The sequence below is a fragment of the Chenopodium album genome, chromosome 1, assembly GCF_948465745.1.
Source record: "Chenopodium album chromosome 1, dcCheAlbu1.1, whole genome shotgun sequence".
In the NCBI taxonomy this organism is placed as follows: Eukaryota; Viridiplantae; Streptophyta; class Magnoliopsida; order Caryophyllales; family Amaranthaceae; genus Chenopodium; species Chenopodium album.
The window spans coordinates 69146118-69165986 of NC_137834.1; the positions used below are offsets into that span (position 1 = coordinate 69146118).

General features: G+C 45.5%; 1 non-coding gene across 1 annotated transcript; it reads right to left on the reverse strand.

Annotated features, from left to right (window-relative positions):
- Positions 1–1580: 1580 nt before the first annotated feature.
- Positions 1581–1686, reverse strand: LOC145565808 (small nucleolar RNA R71). The gene has a single exon (XR_014095189.1). It is a non-coding gene; the product is annotated as a small nucleolar RNA R71 (small nucleolar RNA).
- Between the last annotated feature and the right edge of the window lie 18183 nt (positions 1687–19869).

Genomic DNA, 19869 nt, shown 5'->3' on the forward strand with positions numbered 1-19869 from the left:
AAGAAGGAGCTTGATTGAATCTTTGTAAATCTTCATTTTCAATTAATGAGCAATCTCTTACTCTCTTTCTTTACTTTTGTATCTAGCTTTGTTTGCTTATTTTGATTTTCCTTCTTTGCTTATTGATCATGTTGATGCTTATTGATTTGATGATTGATATTGTCTTCAATATGATTTGTGAGTAGTCACCTAGCCAAGGGTGTGGGGATGGTGTAGTTGTTAATTGATTCATGCTTATGATGTTGGGGTTATGTTAATGGTGATTAAAGTCTTTGTATGCTTGATATTCTTTGGTCTTTCTTGCAAGTGCACATTGTTAGTTGATCAAAGATGAATCTTTACTAACAAGTAACGGAAGTTGACTTAGTTGAGATTCATTACTATCGATAATTCTTTGTTTTCACCTTCTAATATATGGTTCTAATGCGGAAACATAGAGGCTATGTTAGGAGAAATCGATTAACCCCGGAAGGCGGTTAGATCGAGCTTTATTTCGATATTCTTGCATGCTTAGTTTACCATTGCTTTACTTCTGTGTTATTGCATGATCAAGTGGCATCTACATCTACCCACTTCCCTTGGTGTTTAGTTATATTGATCTTTAATCATTCTTAATCCTTAGTTTAATCTCTTAGTTATTCACACTTCTTGTCCCGAGATAGCTTAAAGTTTTAAGTAGTGAATGCGGTGTTTATGCATGTCTCCTTGTGGTTCGACCCCTCTATTTACCCTATACACGTATTAGGTTGGTAGAGCGTTATAAATTAATTTGACTTAGGTGTAGTCGCTCAACGACACGATTATTCCCTTGTCAAATTGGCGCCGTTGCCGGGGAGACGGTTTCCATTGCTATTTCATTGCTTGTTTGAGACTATCTCACCTTTATTTGTTAGTGTTTGCTACTTTTGTTACTTGTCAGTGCTTACGTTCTTCTTAGCTTCGTTGTATGAACAGAGGACGAACCCGCTCAAGATCTTTAATTCCCATCGATCCAGAGCTAGAGAGGTCTTTGTCCCTACTTCGAAGAGAAGCAAGAGCAAGGAGTAGAAATTCCCGCACTCCAACGAGAGGAGTAAGAGAATTAGAAGATACTCCACCCTCTTCACCCTCAAGTGAAGAATTAGATAGCCCTAAATCATCTTCGAATTCAGAAATCAACCCTTTCTCAACCTATAAGTTTGAAAGTAAAGAAGGTTCTAAAATGGGAGAGAATACGCCTTTGATTCGTCTTGGGGCCCCCGAAGCTTTTAGAGCGCAAAGTGGGATCCTAACTCCTACTACTCAAGCCAACAATTTCGAGATCAAGCCTAATTTGATTGCCTTGATTGAGAGGAAACAATTCTCGGGTGGAAAGTTTGAGAGTCCTCATGAGCACCTAAAAGAGTTTGAGAAATATTGTGACACAATAAAGGCCAATAGAGTGACTCAAGAATATATTCGCCTCAAAATGTTTCCATTTTCGCTAATTGGGAGAGGTCTAGAATGGCTAGAGAAGGAGGTGCCCCCTAATTCTCTCACGACATGGGACCAAGTGACTACGGCTTTCTTGAGGAGGTTTTATAACCATAGGAAGACCGCCGAGGCTCGGTCTTTGATTCAAGGTTTTCGCCAAAAGAGTGGTGAGTCTCTAAGTGCGGCATGGGAACGATACAAAGAGCTTCAACGTCAATGCCCACACCATGGGATACCCTAGTATCAACTCATTCACACTTTCTATGGAGGTCTCACACCTCAAGGAAGAACAAGCCTAGACGTCGCGGCCGGTGGTCCAATCATGAATAAAGGAGAGCATGAAGTGGAGTGTATTATAGAGGAAGCCGCAAAGCACTATGATGATTGGTACGAAGGAGAAAGGGATGCTACTTCTAGCAAGGGCGTTTATGCATTGGAGCAAGCCAACGCAATCAACAACCTTTCTACCCAAATCTCCAAAATGACCAAGCAAATGGATGAATTGATGAAAGAAAGGTCCAACCCTCATGGTAATACCTCCCCTTCAACCAAGGGAGGCAATGGTATGGATACTTCCTCCCCCTCTTCTTACAATACAATGCCCCAAGGATGCATGTTTTGTTCTAATTTTGAAACCTATGATCATGATACCTCTCATTGTGTCTATGCTTGTGAAGTTAAACCCCCTTCCCATGAACATGATAGTAATATGGAAAATGTCAATGCTATGAATTTTGCTCCTAGAATGGGAAATGTAGGAAACTTAAGGCCAAACTCCAATCAAATGGGGAATTGGAATCAAGGTGGAAACCGTGGTTGGAACAAAAATGGTGGTGGTTATGATAACCAATACCATGGTGGGGGAGGCCCTTCCAATTTCAATGGAAGAGGCTACTCTAACCAAAGAGGATATGGTAATCAAAACCAACAACCTAATTCCCGATACCATGACCATCAAAATCAAAATTTTGGTGACCAAGGTAACATGGGAAATAATCAACAAGGCAATGTTCCTAACCAAGGCACCGGAGGCAATAGGGGCCAATTTGTTTCTAACTATGCCCAAACTAATAGGCCTCCGGGTTTCCATCAACCCCAACTTCCTCCACCTCAACAACCTCTTCAACTTGAAGCCCCTCCAATAGATCCCGTGATGGCTAAATTAGATGCTCTTTTAAAAATGCGTGAGGAGGATCAAATGAAACATGAAGAGGCTCAAAAACGAACCAATGCTCATATGAAAATGCTTGAGACTCAAATTGCTCAACTTGCATCTAATTCATCCCCTTCTTCTTCTTCTCCTTCTTCTTCTCACATCCCAAGTCAAGGAGTCAACCCAAAACCTTTGTATGCCGTGACAACAAGGAGTGGGAAGGTAGTAGGGAGTGACCCTTTAATTGAGGAAGAACCCCAAGAAGAGGTGGAGTTAGAGAATGAGGGTGAAAAACCCAATGAGCCATTGAGTGTTGAAAAGGAAAAACATGTTGAGGTGCTCAAGGAAAAAGAAGCCACCCCCTTGCCCCTAAATCGCCAACCTAGAGAGGAGAAGCTACCCTTTCCACAATGATTTGTGAGAGCTAAACTTGATGCCCAATTTGGGAAGTTTTTGGAAGTCATTAAGAATTTGCATATCTCCGTCCCTTTTGTTGATGGTATGAAGCAAATTCCCCACTATTCCAAATTTTTGAAAGATCTTTTGAGTGGGAGAAGGGAGTGTGAGACGGTGAGTTTAACTGCCAATTGTAGTGCAATTCTTTCCAACAAACTACCTACCAAATTGAAAGATCCGGGTAACTTTTCCATCCCTTGCTCTATCAATGGCATTGAATTTGATAAAGCCTTGTGTGACTTAGGAGCAAGTGTGAGTCTCATGCCCTATTCTGTCTACCAAAAGCTTAGTGTAGGAACCCTCTCTCCCACTAACATTACTCTCCAACTAGCGGACCGTTCCGTTAAGTTCCCCATGGGCAAAGTTGAGGACATTCCCCTTAGGGTAGGAAAGTTCACATTCCCCGTGGATTTCTATGTGCTAGAGATGGATGAGGATGAGAGGATTCCTATAATTTTAGGTAGGCCATTTCTAGCCACTTCTAGAGCTATCATCGATGTGAAGGAGGGGAAGATATCCTTGAAAATTGACAATGATTCTATTGAGTTTGATTTGAACAATGTCATGCAACAACCCTCCTCAAGTGGTGAATGCTTTAGGGTAGATATTCTTGATACGGTTCTTGATGAATTTTCTCGCTCCCACTTGCATGCCACTAATGATCCCCTTGAAAGTGTGTTGTTGAATGAATCAAAGATAGGTACTCACAAAGAAGACATACAATTCTATGAGGATTTGCTTGAGGAAAGCAAGGAGTGCAAGGGCGCGAGCATGGAAGAAGAGGCTCCTTACATTCATGACCTCTTTCAAGTTGAAGAAAGAGAAGAGAGCCCCAATGGTAAGGGAGCACCAAAGGTAGACTTGAAACCTCTACCTTTGGGCTTGAGGTATGCATTTCTTGGTCCCAATGAGTCTTTCCCCGTGATTGTAAATTCTAACCTAACGGAGGAGCAAACCTCCCTCTTGATCAATGTTTTGAGAAATCACAAAAAAGCTTTGGGTTATACCATTGATGATATCAAGGGTATAAGTCCATCTTTATGCATGCACAAAATTGATCTAGAGGGAGATGCCAAACCCGTCAGGCAAAGGCAAAGAAAGCTTAACCCTTCCATGCAAGAGGTTGTGCGGAAGGAAGTGGCTAAGCTTCTTGATGCGGGAATTATTTACCCAATTGCTCATAGTGATTGGGTATCTCCCGTGCAAGTTGTGCCTAAGAAAGGGGGCATGACGGTAGTGAAAAATGATCATGATCAACTAGTACCCACTAGACTTGTTACCGGTTGGCGTATGTGTATTGACTATCGCCAACTTAACACAAGTACATGCAAAGATCATTTTCCACTACCGTTCATTGATCAAATGTTGGAAAGGTTTACAAAGCATTCCTTCTATTGTTTCCTTGATGGTTACTCGGGATTTTTCCAAATCCCAATTGACCCTAAGGATCAAGAGAAGACAACTTTCACATGCCCCTACGGTACTTATGCGTATCGTAGGATGCCTTTCGGGCTTTGTAATGCCCCCGCAACATTCCAACATTTCATGATGTCCATTTTTAGTGATATGATTGAGGATGAGATAGAAGTCTTCATGGATGACTTCTCCGTTGGAGGAGCCACCTATGAAGATTGTCTATCTAATTTATCTCGTTGCTTAGAAAGGTGTGAGAGGGCTAACCTCGTGTTGAATTGGGTAAAGTGCCACTTTATGGTCGAAAGTGGGATTGTTCTTCGGCAAAAAATTTCCCATGCCGGCATTGAGGTTGATAGAGCCAAGGTTGAGGTCATCGAAAAACTTCCTCCCCCCACCAACGTGAGGGAAGTGAGGTCTTTTCTTGGCCATGCCGGGTTCTATCGGCGCTTTATTAAAGATTTTTCAATGATCGCTAAGCGTCTCACATCCCTACTGCAACAAGATAAGGAGTTTGTGTTTGATGATGCTTGTCAAAAGTCATTTTGTAGGTTGAAAGAAGCCCTTTGCACCGCTCCTATTGTCCAAGGTCCGGATTGGTCTCTTTCATTTGAGCTCACGTGCGATGCAAGCGACGAGGCCATTGGATCGGTTCTTGGACAACGAAAGAATGGGAAACTTCATGTCATACATTATTTGTCTAAAACTCTCAATGATGCCCAACGAAACTACACAACTACCGAGAAGGAGTTCCTAGCGGTTATCCATTCATTCGAGAAATTTAGAACCTACCTCATTGGTTCTAAGACAATTGTGTATACCGACCACTCGGCTCTCAAATATTTGATAGGGAAGAAGGAAGCTAAACCAAGGTTGTTGAGATGGGTTTTAGTCCTCCAAGACTTCGATTATGAGATGAGAGACAAGAAGGGAGCCGAGAATGTGGTGGCGGATCACCTCTCAAGGTTGAGCGGTGCAAGGTTTGAAGATGATGGCTTGCCAATAGAGGACGCTCTAAGAGATGATGTGCTTTATGTCCTTGAAGTGAAATCGGAGCCTTGGTATGCGGATATTGTGAATTACTTAGCTTGTAGTGCCATACTACCAGATTTCACTTCACAACAACGTCGAAAACTCAAGCACGAGGCCAAGAGATACATTTGGGATGATCCCATTTTATTGAAAAGAGGGGTCGATGGTTTGTTGAGGAGATGCATCCCCAACGACGAGGTTCAAAGTGTTCTCCATATGTGCCACTCTTCTCCTTGTGTTGGGCATACGAGTGCTCAAAAGATCGCCTCAAAGGTCCTTCAATCTATGCTCTTTTGGCCTTCTCTATTCAAGGATGCGTGGATATTTGTCAAAACTTGTGATAGATGTCAACGGATGGGGAATATTTCTAGAAGGGATGAAATGCCGCAAAATCCCATCCTTGAGCTTGAAGTTTTTTATGTGTGGGCTATAGACTTCATGGGCCCTTTCATTTCTTCACATGGGAACAAGTATATTTTGGTCGCCGTTGACTATGTGTCTAAGTGGGCGGAGGCCGTGGCTTCTCCAACGAATGACTCTAAGGTGGTGGTCAACCTTTTCAAAAAGGTGATATTCCCGAGATTTGGTGTTCCAAGAGCAATAATTAGTGATGGGGGATCGCATTTCAAGCACCACACCTTCGTTCGACTACTTGATAAATATGGGGTTTCTCACAAGCGAGGGCTTGCATACCACCCTCAAACGAGTGGCCAAGCGGAGGTCACCAATAGAGAGCTCAAGGTGATTTTGGAGAAGACGGTTGCTAGGACAAGGAAGGATTGGTCCTCCAAACTTATTGATTCACTATGGGCTTATAGGACCGCCTTCAAAACTCCAATAGGGACCACTCCCTACAAGCTTGTCTATGGGAAAAATTGTCATTTGCCCGTGGAGATGGAGCATCGAACGCATTGGGCAATCAAGCAAATCAAATTTGATCTCCATAGTGCGGGTGAGCAAAGGCTTCTAGAGCTACATGAGTTAGAGGAGTTGAGGATGAATGCCTACGATAGCGCAAGCATGTATAAGGCGCGGACTAAGGCTTGGCACGATGCTCAAATTGTCAAGAAGGAATTCGTCAAAGGCCAAAAAGTCCTCCTATTCAACTCCCGCTTGAAGCTTTTCCCAGGCCAACTTAGGTCAAGATGGAGTTGGCCATACATTGTCACGGAAGTGTTTCCCTATGGAGCCTACGAAATTTCCCAAGACAGCCACTCCCCTTTCAAAGTCAACGGTCACCGTCTCAAGCCCTATCATGAAGGATTCCCAAGTGATGAACCAGTTTCTGTGACACTTCTTGATGTGCATCGTCAATTCGACCCTCCTTGATCAACTCAAGGAACGTCGAGCTAACGACGTTAACCAAAAGCGCTTCCGGGAGGCAACCCGAGTTTCTAACCCTTTTATACTCTCTCTTTTCATGTTGCTTCTATTTTTTCATCTACGACTTTGGATTGTTTGGATTTTTGAGTTTTGATTGTGCTTGGGTTTTAGATATACTTTGCATCTAGCATGATTGTAATGTGTTTAGATGTGTGTTAAAGGACTATTTTTACTTGCGTGGTTCTTTATGGAAGTTTGGCCGAACCACTTCATGTTCGGCCACGGCAGCAATTTCAAGGATTTATGGCAACATTCTGCCAAAACAAAAATATTGCATTCTGGCAGAAGGTTCGACCGAACCCCTGGGAGGTTCGACTGAACTTATACTGTAGTGCGGCCGAACTTTCCTGGGTTCGGTCACTCCTTAATTTTTAGCAATTTCCAGCAACTTTCTGCCAGAATTTGAAAATTTGCAGTTCCAGCATAGGTTCGACCGAACTTTACTTGTAGTGCGGCCGAACTTCCCTGGGTTCGGTCACTCCTCTCTTTTTGCGGTTTTGCTGGAACTTTCTGCCCGGATTTCAAAATGTAGAGTTTTGGCAATGGTTCGACTGAACAAAAGGGGAGTTCGGCCGAACTTTTACTGTGGTTCGACCGAACATACCCTCGGTTCGGCCGAATCTATCTTCAGATTCGAAAAAAAATGCTGCCATGTTTTCTATTTTGCTGCTTTTTCGTGACTATAACTCCCATATTCGTCACCTACCCCATTCTTCTCCTTCTCACTCTAAACCTCCATTGCACCTCCTCTTACAACCTCAAATCTCCATCAAAATCACTCCAATCTTCACCCTTTCTCACTTATTTTCCATCCTTTACTCAACTTTTGCAATCTCTACCAAAAATTCCTCACCAAACAAACCCATCTTTCCATTTTCCCCAATTTCAAGGGTTTAAGTGATTCGGTGTTTTTGGATTTTTACTTCCTTCCAATCAATTGTGGTATGTTTGTTCTAGCTTTTGCAAGTTTATTTCTTTAATTTCTTATAGTTTTACCATGTTTTACATATTTAAGTGTGAATTATGGTATTCTTGAAATTATTAGTAATGACTTGTTTATTTCATATGGTTCTTTGGATTGACTTGTTGCAATTGATTGGTTGTTCATAGTAGAACATGTTCTTATGATGATTATGCATTTGATCTCAATGTATTTGAGTGTTGATTTCATACTAGGGTATTCATGTTACCATTTTATGATTGAGAAATGCATGAGTTGGATGTTATTGGAGATTGTTATTCATGGTTTTGGCTTGATTTTGATGGTTTGATGAATGGATATCATGAAAATTAGGGGACGTCATGCCAAATTTCACCTAGACCTTGTTAGGACTAATTTAGGAATGACATAGGAATCCTTATTCAAACCTTGGTCCAAATGTATTCATGCATGCCTTGAATTGTATACTCTCAAGCATACACTTTTACCTTGGTTAAGTACTTGGCTTCTTATGTCATTTCCTATCAATTTGTTCTAATGATATGCTCTTGGTGAATTTGTAGAATCAAGATGTTCGGCAAGGGAAAAGGAAAGTCAAAGAGGAAGAGGGTGGGAGAATCCTCAGCAACACAATTCCCACCTCCTCCCGGCATCAACGATCATGGCATTATTGCTCCGGACGAGCAATTTTGGCCTATATATGCATCACTCATCAAGCGTCCGATTAGGTCCACAAGATTCTTTTGCCCTCAAACTTTGAGGAAGCTGGGAATATTGGATGAGGTGACTAGGTTGGCTCAAAACTTTGGTTGGGGCGACTTCATCCACCTCCACGCTCACACTTACGAGCGTGTGACTTTGGAATTCCTTGCCTCCCTCCGCAAGGAAGTTTTTGAGCCGGAAGATGTCGATGAGGATCCTCAACTCATTATACACTTCAGGATGTTCAACGAGGATCACTCTCTAACGGAGAGTGATCTAAATGAGATCTTCTTTTGGCACGCCACTGGCCTTGATCACCCGTCTGAAATGACCTCCTCCCATCGCATTCCTTACAACGAGCAAGGGTGGTGGAGGAGCATCACAAACAAGGATAGGTTCCAAACTAATACCTCAAAGGTCAACAACATCATCCATTTAGCCTTGAGGTATTTTGTACGGCTTCTACAATGCGCCGTGTTCTTCAAAGCCAACCTCGGCTCCATGGTAAAAGACGAGGTTGCTTGCCTATTCTTGGCCGACAATCCTCAACGGCTAAAATTTCAATGTTCCTCCACCTTTATCCAACGGCTCTTGGATACTAGGGACAACCGTCTAGGTGATGAGATATTTATGGGTGGCATGATTACTATCATTGCTCTCTCTTTGAAGGGTGGAGCATACAAGGACCAAATTGAATTGCTCCCACCCGTGCACCAAAACCGAGAAGAGCTCACCGACGAGTTCCCTCCCTATGCTCTATCCATAAGCGCCCTCCGTCACAGCCGCTTCCTCAATTTCACTACTAGCAAGCGCCGTTTTATCCTCCTGGTCGATAAGGAGATCGAATGGTGTGTCCTCCCGGACCCCGACCTCACTATGGTGGACCACTCCGCTCCTCTCAAATGGAAGATCCCTCAGCAAATCATCCCCAATGAGCTGAGGCGAACTAGAGCCCGGGGTGGAGCTCCTCAACCTCCACCGGTCCTCCATCAAGAGCAAATCAATCCCCCCCTTAGCAGGGGAGGTGAGGCATCTTCTTCTTCTTCCTTTCCTCCTTTTGATTTCAATGCCCTTCGTAGTACCCTCGATGATATCCGTCGAGACAATCAAGCTTCCATTGAGCAATGGGGGTACTACGCGAGGGCAAATTATGACAATCTTGTGCAAGCGGGCATTCAAGCGCCCTATGTGAACTACCCCTACCACCCTCCTCAGGAGGGTCCGGTCAATCATTGGGGACCCTATGACCCTCAGCACCCCACCCCCCCTTGCTACGCCTATTGGGAAGGTCCCATCGACCCTACCCAACGCGTTGGCACCCCCCCATACGACCCCTATCGTCCGGGTGGGTGTGATCCGGCTTATGACCCGGCATCCGCATCCACACCCGCTCCTTTTGTTGGTGGTTGGGGTGCCCAAGGGTGGCCCTATGAGCACTTTAACCAACCCTTCCACCCTTTCATGGACACTCCCGGGTTTGATCCTAACAACCCCCCTCAACCTAGGGGGCGAGGAGATGATAACCAGTGATGCTGTGGGAACTTTTCCCTTCCCCCCGATCTTCTCACTTGTCACTTTTGCTCGGGACGAGCAAAAGAATAGTGTGGGGGGAGGATGTCCTTTTGGTTGGTTGAAGTGTACATAGGAAGGTAGAGTGGTAGGGTAGTTGCTTGCACATAAGGAGGATAGTGAGGATAGTGGCTTTGTGGTATTGATGTGGCGTTGTGGCGGTGGTGATGATGTTGGTGATGTTGTGATGGTGATGTTGTGATGGTGATGTGATGAGATGGTGATGTTTTAAGATTATTGATGTGATGATGATGATGATGTTTTATGGTTATTTTTGCTGATTTCTGATGATTTTCTTTTATGATCCCTGAGTCTTTGTAGGTGGAGATGCTCCCGAAAAAAAAAATCCAAATTTCCCGAAACTCCAAATCCCCTTAATCCAAACTTTGTAGATAGCTTTTTATTAATTTTTCTTCTTTTTGTTTGTTTCTTTAGTCTTTTTCTTTGTTTTCTAACCTTTTCTTGTTTTGTTGTAGTTTCTTTTGTTTGGCTCACCTTTATTGAAGCTTGAAGCGGAGATGTAGGACGTTAAGGAGCAACACTAGCTCCCTTGGTGAGATTGGATATATTACCTTGTCTTATATTTCAAGCGACATTCGGTGAGACCTTTCCTCTCTTTCTTTTTCTTTTTCTTTGAGTGCTTAGTTTAGGTCTAGTTTAGGAAGAGTTGAATGGTTCGAGGTTGATTGATTTTGGTTCCAAGGAACCTGGGATCGTTGATGTTGATATCAACGATCACTTGTATGTCGATTGGGATTTATTTGATTTACATGCCTCGATTATGAACCTTTTTAATTTCTTCCTCCCTTTTGTGTGTTTTTCTTGTTCTCTTTTGTGTAACGAGCATGACTATGACAAGTTGAAACATTTTTTATGTGGATTTTCTCATTCATTTGGATTCAAGAATTTATGTGCCTTTTTGATGACATGGCTTTGAATGCTTACCTTCCTAGTTGATAAGGGTTTACACGGTTTAAGAATGCTTAAGGTTGAATTAGACACAATATAAGCTAAGGTAGCCCGATTTAGAACTCTTGATGACGTTTGAACCCCCTAGTTCACAGGAAAGTGGTAAGATGGTGTTGCTCTCCGTAGTGAATAGGATTCCCTTGGTTGGTATTTGCTTATTTTTTATCCCGTGTGAGCGTCATTTGTTCTAGCCTTCATCACTCTTGTGAGCGGCGTTTTGGATCCTTAACTATGCATGTCTTAATCTTTGTGTTGGTATTTAGCTCCCGAGATCGTGACCAAACAACTTTAAAGGAGGAAGAGGGCATTTCTTCTCATTTTTCTTTTTTTTCTTTGTGTTTTGTTACAAATTTGGTTTTCATTTTTACATCCACCCACTTGCTAACCAATTTGGGCCTCATTCCCCTTTCTTGATCTAGCCATATTACAAACCTTTCGGCCTATGTTCTACCAACCCTTGTAGTTAGTGAAGCATTGGTTTTTGAGGTTCGAATTCGAGAGTGTTGGTTTTAGGGCAAGAAAGTTGTGAATATTGGTTCAAGTGAGATTTTGAAAGTTGTTCATGAAAGGAAATATTTGCAAAAAGTTTGTGAGGAAGGATGCAACGTATGAAGTTCAAAAAAAAAAAAAAAAAAAGGGGGGGAAGGAAAAGGAAGAGGAAATGATGAGAGAAATGAAGTAATGTTATGAAATTTTGTATTGAAGGTTGTAATTTGAATTTAGGTTCAATTCTTAGGTGGTTCTTGAGAGATGGCCACTCTTTTGCTTCACTTAGGATTTGCCACCAAAAATTTTCAAATTAATTCCCAACCTTAACCCTTAGCCATGACATTACAACCCAAGTTAAGACCCTTGGACTTGGAGAAGTGCGGTCAAAGAACGGTGGAGGGAGATAGATTTCAACCCTATGGAAAGAGTGTGCATAGTTGAGATGTCGGGATAACCTTATGACTCCACAATAAATTTCTTTTTCCGGTTCCCTCGAGGAACCATGAGGAGCTGACTTAGGGATGATTTGAAGCTAGTGGAGAGAACGCGGACCGTCTTGGTTGGAGCTAGGGAAGAGGATGAAATCATTAGTTCTCTACGCTTAGCTTAGGTTTGTCTCCTTCAACCATGAGCATCTTAGAACGTGTTCCCCCTCTTTGAGTTGAGAAAAGTAAGCATTATTTGATTCATGTCCCTATGTTAGAGTCCATTTGGAGCATTTCCCATCGTGAAACTTGATTGATTTTCTTAACCCTTGTCATATTATGCTTGTTGTGTGTGTTGTCTTTTTGTTTTAGTATTCCTTGCTTGAGGACAAGCAAAAGGCAAGTGTGGGGGATTTTGATGAGTGGCATTTGTGCCACTCTTTTATCCTTTTTCTCTAAGGATTCTCCCCTCGTTTGCACTTGTTTGGCCCTCTTTCTAAGCATTTTTACTTAGCTTTGCTTTCTCTTTTCTTTCTCCTCTATCCTCCCTTTTCTTAGTCTTCCCGCTTTGTTCTTATTGTGCTTTTCATGCTTATGCTTTGTAGGAACCATCGAGATTTTCAAGAGGAGGAAGCTAAGCTCAAAGGAAGCTAGAGGAAGCATGATTCAGAAGAGGTTCGGCCGAACCTCCTGATGGTGTGGCCGAACCTGCTCAGTGGTTCGGCCGAACTTCGAGGCAGGGGCAAGATGAAAATTGGCAGTTTTGCAGGAGTGGCCGAACCACAGGAGTTCGACCAGACCAGGATCAGGGAGGTTCGACCGAACCTACCCATGGTTCGGCCGAACCTACCCTGTAGTCCGGCCGAACCTTCCCATTTGTTCGGTCGGACCTCTCCTTTTGTCAGCTGACTCTGTACGGACTATATAAGTCCCTTTTTTAGAACGTTTTAGGGGGAGATTAACTTAGTTTTAATTTTCTACATTTTTTTAGCTTAATCTAGAGAGAGAAACTTCATTAGTAGAGAGAGAAAGTGTGGATTTCCATTGATGAACTTGGATATTGAAGAAGGAGCTTGATTGAATCTTTGTAAATCTTCATCTTCAATTAATGAGCAATCTCTTACTCTCTTTCTTTACTTTTGTATCTAGCTTTGTTTGCTTATTTTGATTTTCCATCTTTGCTTATTGATCATGTTGATGCTTATTGATTTGATGATTGATATTGTCTTCAATATGATTTGTGAGTAGTCACCTAGCCAAGGGTGTGGGGATGGTGTAGTTGTTAATTGATTCATGCTTATGATGTTGGGGTTATGTTAATGGTGATTAAAGTCTTTGTATGCTTGATATTCTTTGGTCTTTCTTGCAAGTGCACATTGTTAGTTGATCAAAGATGAATCTTTACTAACAAGTAACGGAAGTTGACTTAGTTGAGATTCATTACTATCGATAATTCTTTGTTTTCTCCTTCTAATATATGGTTCTAATGCGGAAACATAGAGGCTATGTTAGGAGAAATCGATTAACCCCGGAAGGCGGTTAGATCGAGCTTTATTTCGATATTCTTGCATGCTTAGTTTACCATTGCTTTACTTCTGTGTTATTGCATGATCAAGTGGCATCTACATCTACCCACTTCCCTTGGTGTTTAGTTATATTGATCTTTAATCATTCTTAATCCTTAGTTTAATCTCTTAGTTATTCACACTTCTTGTCCCGAGATAGCTTAAAGTTTTAAGTAGTGAATGCAGTGTTTATGCATGTCTCCTTGTGGTTCGACCCCTCTATTTACCCTATACACGTATTATGTTGGTAGAGCGTTATAAATTAATTTGACTTAGGTGTAGTCGCTCAACGACACGATTATTCCCTTGTCACCTGGGCAAGCTGCCTGGGCGGTGATGCTGCTGGCAGGCAGCCTGGGCACGCTGCCAGGGCACTGGTGCTGCCGGTAGGCAGCCTGGGTACGCTGCCTGGGCGCTGATGCTGCTGGTAGGCAGCCCGGGCGCTGATGTTAGGCAGCCTGGGCGAGCTGCCTAGGCGGTCATGCTGTTGGTAGGCAGCCTGGGCGCGCTGCCTTGGCGTTGATGCTGCTGGCTGGAAGCCTGGGAGCGCTGCCTGGGCGTTGATGCTGTTAACAGCTAACCTGGGCGCGCTGCCTGGGTGTTGATGCTGCTGGCAGGCAGCCTGGGCATGCTGCCGGGACGCTGATGCTGCTGGCAGGTAGCCTTTAAGAGAATTTGTGTTCTTTCAGGGCGGTAGCACATTCAACATACGAATGAAACACGGCTTCAGGCTAACACACACGCAGGGCCGTAGGACAGACCTAAAACAATCCCCACAGACGACGCTAATTGTTTCTGCAAAAGAATATTGGATCGAAGTTGAGGGGGAATTGCTCGTCTGGTCAAACCGAGTCGTGCAAAACAACGAAAGTCAACTGCCTCAGGGGGTGTTCCGGAAAAAGCCCCTCCGACGGTTGAGTCAGTAAATTGTGTCTAGAGAGATAATTTGTAGAAAGAGAGTGTGTGTAGAAATAATTAATTACCTCGCTAATCTGTGAAGATTAACATTTATAGGAGAGGATTAACTAACTTGATTAGGGTTAGGATTAGGGTTTCTGGCCGTTTAGGGCCGTGTGAGGCTCTGTTGGGCTATATTAGGGTTTCTCGGGATGCGTGTTGCGCATGATGATTGAATTTTCATGTTTAGGGTTTAACTAAGGGCATTTCGGTAATTTATGTATTTAATGAACATGGACCCACCACAGGGGGGTCCAAACATTAGCCCAACGACAAAGTCGTAAAACGCACCCTGCGGTTTGGGAGTTTGTCGAAAGTATTTTGATCGAATGAAATCAATTGACTCGGTAAATTTTTGTTTTTTTTTTTTTTGTCGAGCACCTGGTGGGAGCTGATGGTGCTGGCAGGCAGCCTGGGCACGCTGCCTAGGCGCTAATGCTGCTGGCAAGCAGCTTGGGCACACTGCCTGGGCGCTGATGCTGTTGGCAGGCAGCCAAGGCACGCTGCCTTGAAGCTGATGCTGCTGGCAGGCAGCCTGGGCACGCTGCCCGAGCGCTGATGCTGCTGGCAGGTAGCCGGGACAGGCATCCCGGGCGCTGATGCCAGCCAGCCTAGGCGTGCTGCCTGGGCGGTGATGCTGCTGGTAGGAAGCCTAGGCACGCTGCCTGGGCGCTGATGCTTCTGGAAGGAAGCCTAGGCACGCTGCCTAGGCGCTGATGCTGCTGGCAGGCAGCCTGGGCACGCTGCCTGGGCGGTGATGCCGCTGGCAGGCAGCCTGGGCACGTTTCCTGGGCGCTTATGCTGCCGGTAGGCAGCCTGCGTACGCTGCCCGGGCGCTGATGCTAGGCAGCCTGGGCGGTGATGCTGCTGGCAGGCAGCCTGGGCGCGCTGCCTTGGCGTTCATGCTGTTAACAGGCAGCCTAGGCGTTGATGCTGCTGGCAGGAAGCCTGGGCACGCTGCCCGGACGCTGATGCTGCTGGCAGGTATCCTTTAAGAGCATTTGTCTTCGGGCAAGGGCGGTAGCACATTCAACTTACGAATGATACACAGCTGTAGGCTAACACACACGCAGGGCCGTAGGAGAGACCTAAAACAATCCCCACAGACGGCGCTAATTGTTTCTGCAAAAAGAATTTTGGATCGAAGTTGAGGGGGAATTGCTCGTCTGGTCAAACCGAGTCCTGCAAAACAACGAAATTCAACTACCTCAGGGGGTGTTCCCGAGAAAGCCCCTACGACAGTTAAGTCATTAAATTGTGTCTAGAGAGAGAATTTGTAGAGAGAAAGTGTGTGTAGAAAGAATTAATTACCTCGCTAATCTGTGAAGATTAACATTTATAGGAGTGGATTAACTGACTTGATTAGGGTTAGGATTAGGGTTTCTGGTCGTTTTGAGCCGTGTTAGGCCCAGTTGGGCTATATTAGGGTTTCTCGGGATGCGTGCTGCGCATGAGGATTGTATTTCCCTGTTTAGGGTTTAACTAACGGCATTTCAGTAATTTATGTATTTAATGAACATGGGCCCACCATAGGGGGTTCCAAACATTAGCCCCACGACAAAGTCGTAAAACGCACCCTGCGGTTTAGGAGTTTGTTAGAAGAATTTTGATTGAATGAAATCAATCGACCTGGTAAATTTTTTTTGTTTTTGTTTTTTTTTTTTTTTTTTTTTTTTTTTTTTTTTTTTTGTCAAGCACATGGTGGGCGCCGATGGTGCTGGCAGGCAGCTTGGGCACGCTGCCTCGTCGCTGATGCAGGTGGCAGGCAGCCTGGGCACGTTGCTTGGGCGCTGATGCTGCTGGCAGACAGCCTGGGCACGCTGCCTGGGCGCTGATGCTGCTGTCAGGCAGCCTGGGCACGCTGCCCAGGCGCTGTTGCTGCTGGCAGGCAGCCCGGGCGCTGATGCTAGGCGTTGATGCTGTTAATAGGCAACCTGGGCGCGCTGCCTGGGCGTTAATGCTGCTGGCAGGCAGCCTGGGCATGCTGTCCGGACGCTGATGCTGCTGGCAGGTAGCCTTTAAGAGCATTTGTGTTCGTCCAAGGGCGGTAGCACATTCAACATACGAATGAAACACGGCTGCAGGCTAACACACACGCAGGGCCGTAGGACAGACCTAAAACAATCCCCACAAACGGCGCTAATTGTTTCTGCAAAAGAATATTGGATCGAAGTTGAGGGGGAATTGCTCGTCTAGTCAAACCGAGTCGTGCAAAACAACGAAAGTCAACTGCCTCAGGGGGTGTTCCCGAGAAAGCCCCTCTGACCGTTAAGTCAATAATATGTGTTTAGAGAGAGAATTTTTAGAGAGAGAAGGTGTGCATAAAATATTAATTACCTCGCTAATCTGTGAAGATTTGCATTTATAAGAGTGGATTAACTAACTTGATTAGGGTTAGGATTAGGGTTTCTGGCCGTTTTGGGCCGTGTTAGCCCCAGTTGGGCTATTTCAGGGTTTCTCGGGATGCGTGCTGCGCATGATGATTGAATTTTCCTGTTTAGGGTTTAACTAAGGGCATTTCGGTAATTTATGTATTTAATGAACAAGGGCCCACCACAGGGGGGTCCAAACATTAGCCCTACGACAAAGTCGTAAAACGCAACCTGCGGTTCGGGAGTTTGTCGGAAGAATTTTGATCGAATGAAATCAATCGACCCGGTAAATTTTTGTTTTTTTTTGTCGAGCACCTGGTGGGCGCCGATGGTGCTGCCAGGCAGCCTGGGCACGCTGCCTGGGCGCTGATACTGCTGGCAGGCAGCCTGGGCACGCTGCTTGGGCGCTGATGCTGCTGGCAGGCAGCAAGGGCACGCTGCCTGGAAGATGATGCTGCTGGCAGGCAGCCTGGGCACGCTGCCTGGGCGCTGATGCTGCTGGCAGGCAGCCGGGGCAGGCAGCCTGGGCGCTAATGCAAGGCAGTCTGGGCGCGCTGCTTGGGCGGTGATGCTGTTGGCAGGCAGCCTGGGCGTTGATGCTGTTGGCGGCAGCCTGGGCGACTGCCTGGGCGTTGGTGCTGCTGGCAGGCAGCCTGGGCGCGCTGCTTGGGCATTGATATTGCTGGCAGGCAGCCTGGGCACGCTACCCGGGCAATGATTCTGCTGGTAGGCAGCCTTTAAGAGAATCTGTATTTGGATCGAAGTTGAGGGGGAATTGCTCGTCTGATCAAATCAAGTCTTGCAAAACAACGAAAGTCAACTGCCTCGTGGGGTGTTCCTGAGAAAGCCCCTCTGACGGTTAAGTCAGTAAATTATGTCTAGAGAGAGATTTTGTAGAGAGAGAGTGTGTGTAGAAAGAATTAGTTACCTCGCTAATCTGTGAAGATTAGCATTTATAGGAGAGGATTAACTAACTTTATTAGGGTTAGGATTAGGGTTTCTGGCTATTTTGGGTCGTGTTAGGCCCTATAGTGCTATATTAGGGTTTCTTGGGATGCGTGATGCGCATGATGATTGAATTTTCCTGTTTAGGGTTTAACTAAGGGAATTTCGGTAATTTATGTATTTCATGAACATGGGCCCACACTAGGGGGGCCCAAACATTAGCCCCACGACAAAGTCATAAAACGCACCCTGCGGTTTGGGAGTTTGTCAGAAGAATTTTGATCAAATGAAATCAATCGACCCGGTAAATTTTTGTTTTTTTTTTTTTTTTTGTCGAGCACCTGGTGGGCTCCGATAGTGCTGGCAGGCAGCCTGGGCACGCTGCCTGGGCGCTGATGCTGCATGCAGGCAGCCTGGGCACGCTGCCTGTGCGCTGATGCTACTGGCAGGCAGCCAGGGCACACTGCCTGGGCGCGCTGCATGGGCGGTGATGCTGCTTGCAGGCTGCCTGGGCGTGCCTGGGCTTTGATGCTGCTGGCAGGCAGCCTAGGCGCGCTGCTTTGGCGTTGACGCTGCTTGCAGGCAGCCTGAGCGTTGATGCTGCTGGTAGGCAGCCTGGGCACGCTGCCCAGGCGCTGATGCTGCTGGCAGGCAGCCTTTAAGAGCATATGTGTTCGGGCAAGGGCGGTAGCACATTCAACATACGAATGAAACACAGCTGCAGGCTAACACACACGTAGGGCTGTAGGACAAACCTAGAACAATCCCCACAGACCGCGCCAATTGTTTGTGCAAAAGAATTTCGGATCGAAGTTGAGGGGGAATTGCTCGTCTGGTCAAACCGAGTCCTGCAAAACAACGAAAGTCAACTGCATCAGGGGGTGTTCCCGAGAAAGCCCCTGCGACAGTTAAGTCAGTAAAATGTGTCTACAGAGAGAATTTGTAGAGAGAGATTGTGTGTACAAAGAATTAATTACCTAGCTAATCTGTGAAGATTAGCATTTATAGGAGAGGATTAACTATCTTGATTAGGGTTAGGATTAAGGTTGCTGGCCGTGTTAGGCCCAGTTGGGCTATTTTAGTGTTTCTCGGGATGCGTGATGCGCATGATGATTGAATTTTCCTGTTTAGGGTTTAACTAAGGGCATTTCGGTAAATTATGTATTTAATGAACATGGGCCCACCATAAGGGGGTCCAAACATTAGCCCCACTACAAAGTCGTAAAAATCACCCTGCGGTTTGGGAGTTTGTCGGAAGAATTTTGATCGAATGAAATCAATCAACCCGGTAAATTTTTTTTTTTTTTTTGTCGAGCACCTGGTGGGTGCCGATGGAGCTGGCAGGCAGCCTAGGCACGCTGCCTAGGCGCCGATGGTGCTGGAAAGCAGCCTAGGCACGCTGCTTGGGCGCAGATGTTGCTGGCAGGCAGCCAGGGCACGCTGCCTAGAAGCTGATGCTGCTAGCAGGCAGCCTGGGCACGCTGCCTGGGCGCTGATGCTGCTGGCAGGCAGCCTGGGCACGTGCCTAGGCGCTGATGTTTCTGGCAGGCAGTAGGGGCACGCTGCCTAGGCGCTGATGCTGCTAGCAGACAGCCTGGGCACGTGCCTAGGCGCTGATGTTTCTGGCAGGCAGCATGGGCACGCTGCCTAGGCGGTGATGCTGCTGGCAGGCAGCCTGGGCACGCTGCCCGAGCGCTGATGCTGCTGGCAGGCAGCCTGTAAGGGCATTTGTGTTCGGGCAAGGGCAGTAGCACATTAAACATACGAATGAAACACGGCTACAGGCTAACACACACGCAAGGCCGTAGTACAGACCTAAAACCATCCCCACAGACGGCGCTAATTGTTTCTGCAAAAGAATATTGGATTGAAGTCGAGGGGGAATTGTTCGTCTAGTCAAACCGAGTCGTGCAAAACAACGAAAGTCACTTGCCTCAGGGGGTGTTCCCGAGAAAACCCCTGCGACATTTAAGTCAGTAAAATGTGTCTAAAGAGAGAATTTGTAGAGAGAGAGTGTGTGTACAAAGAATTAATTACCTCGCTAATC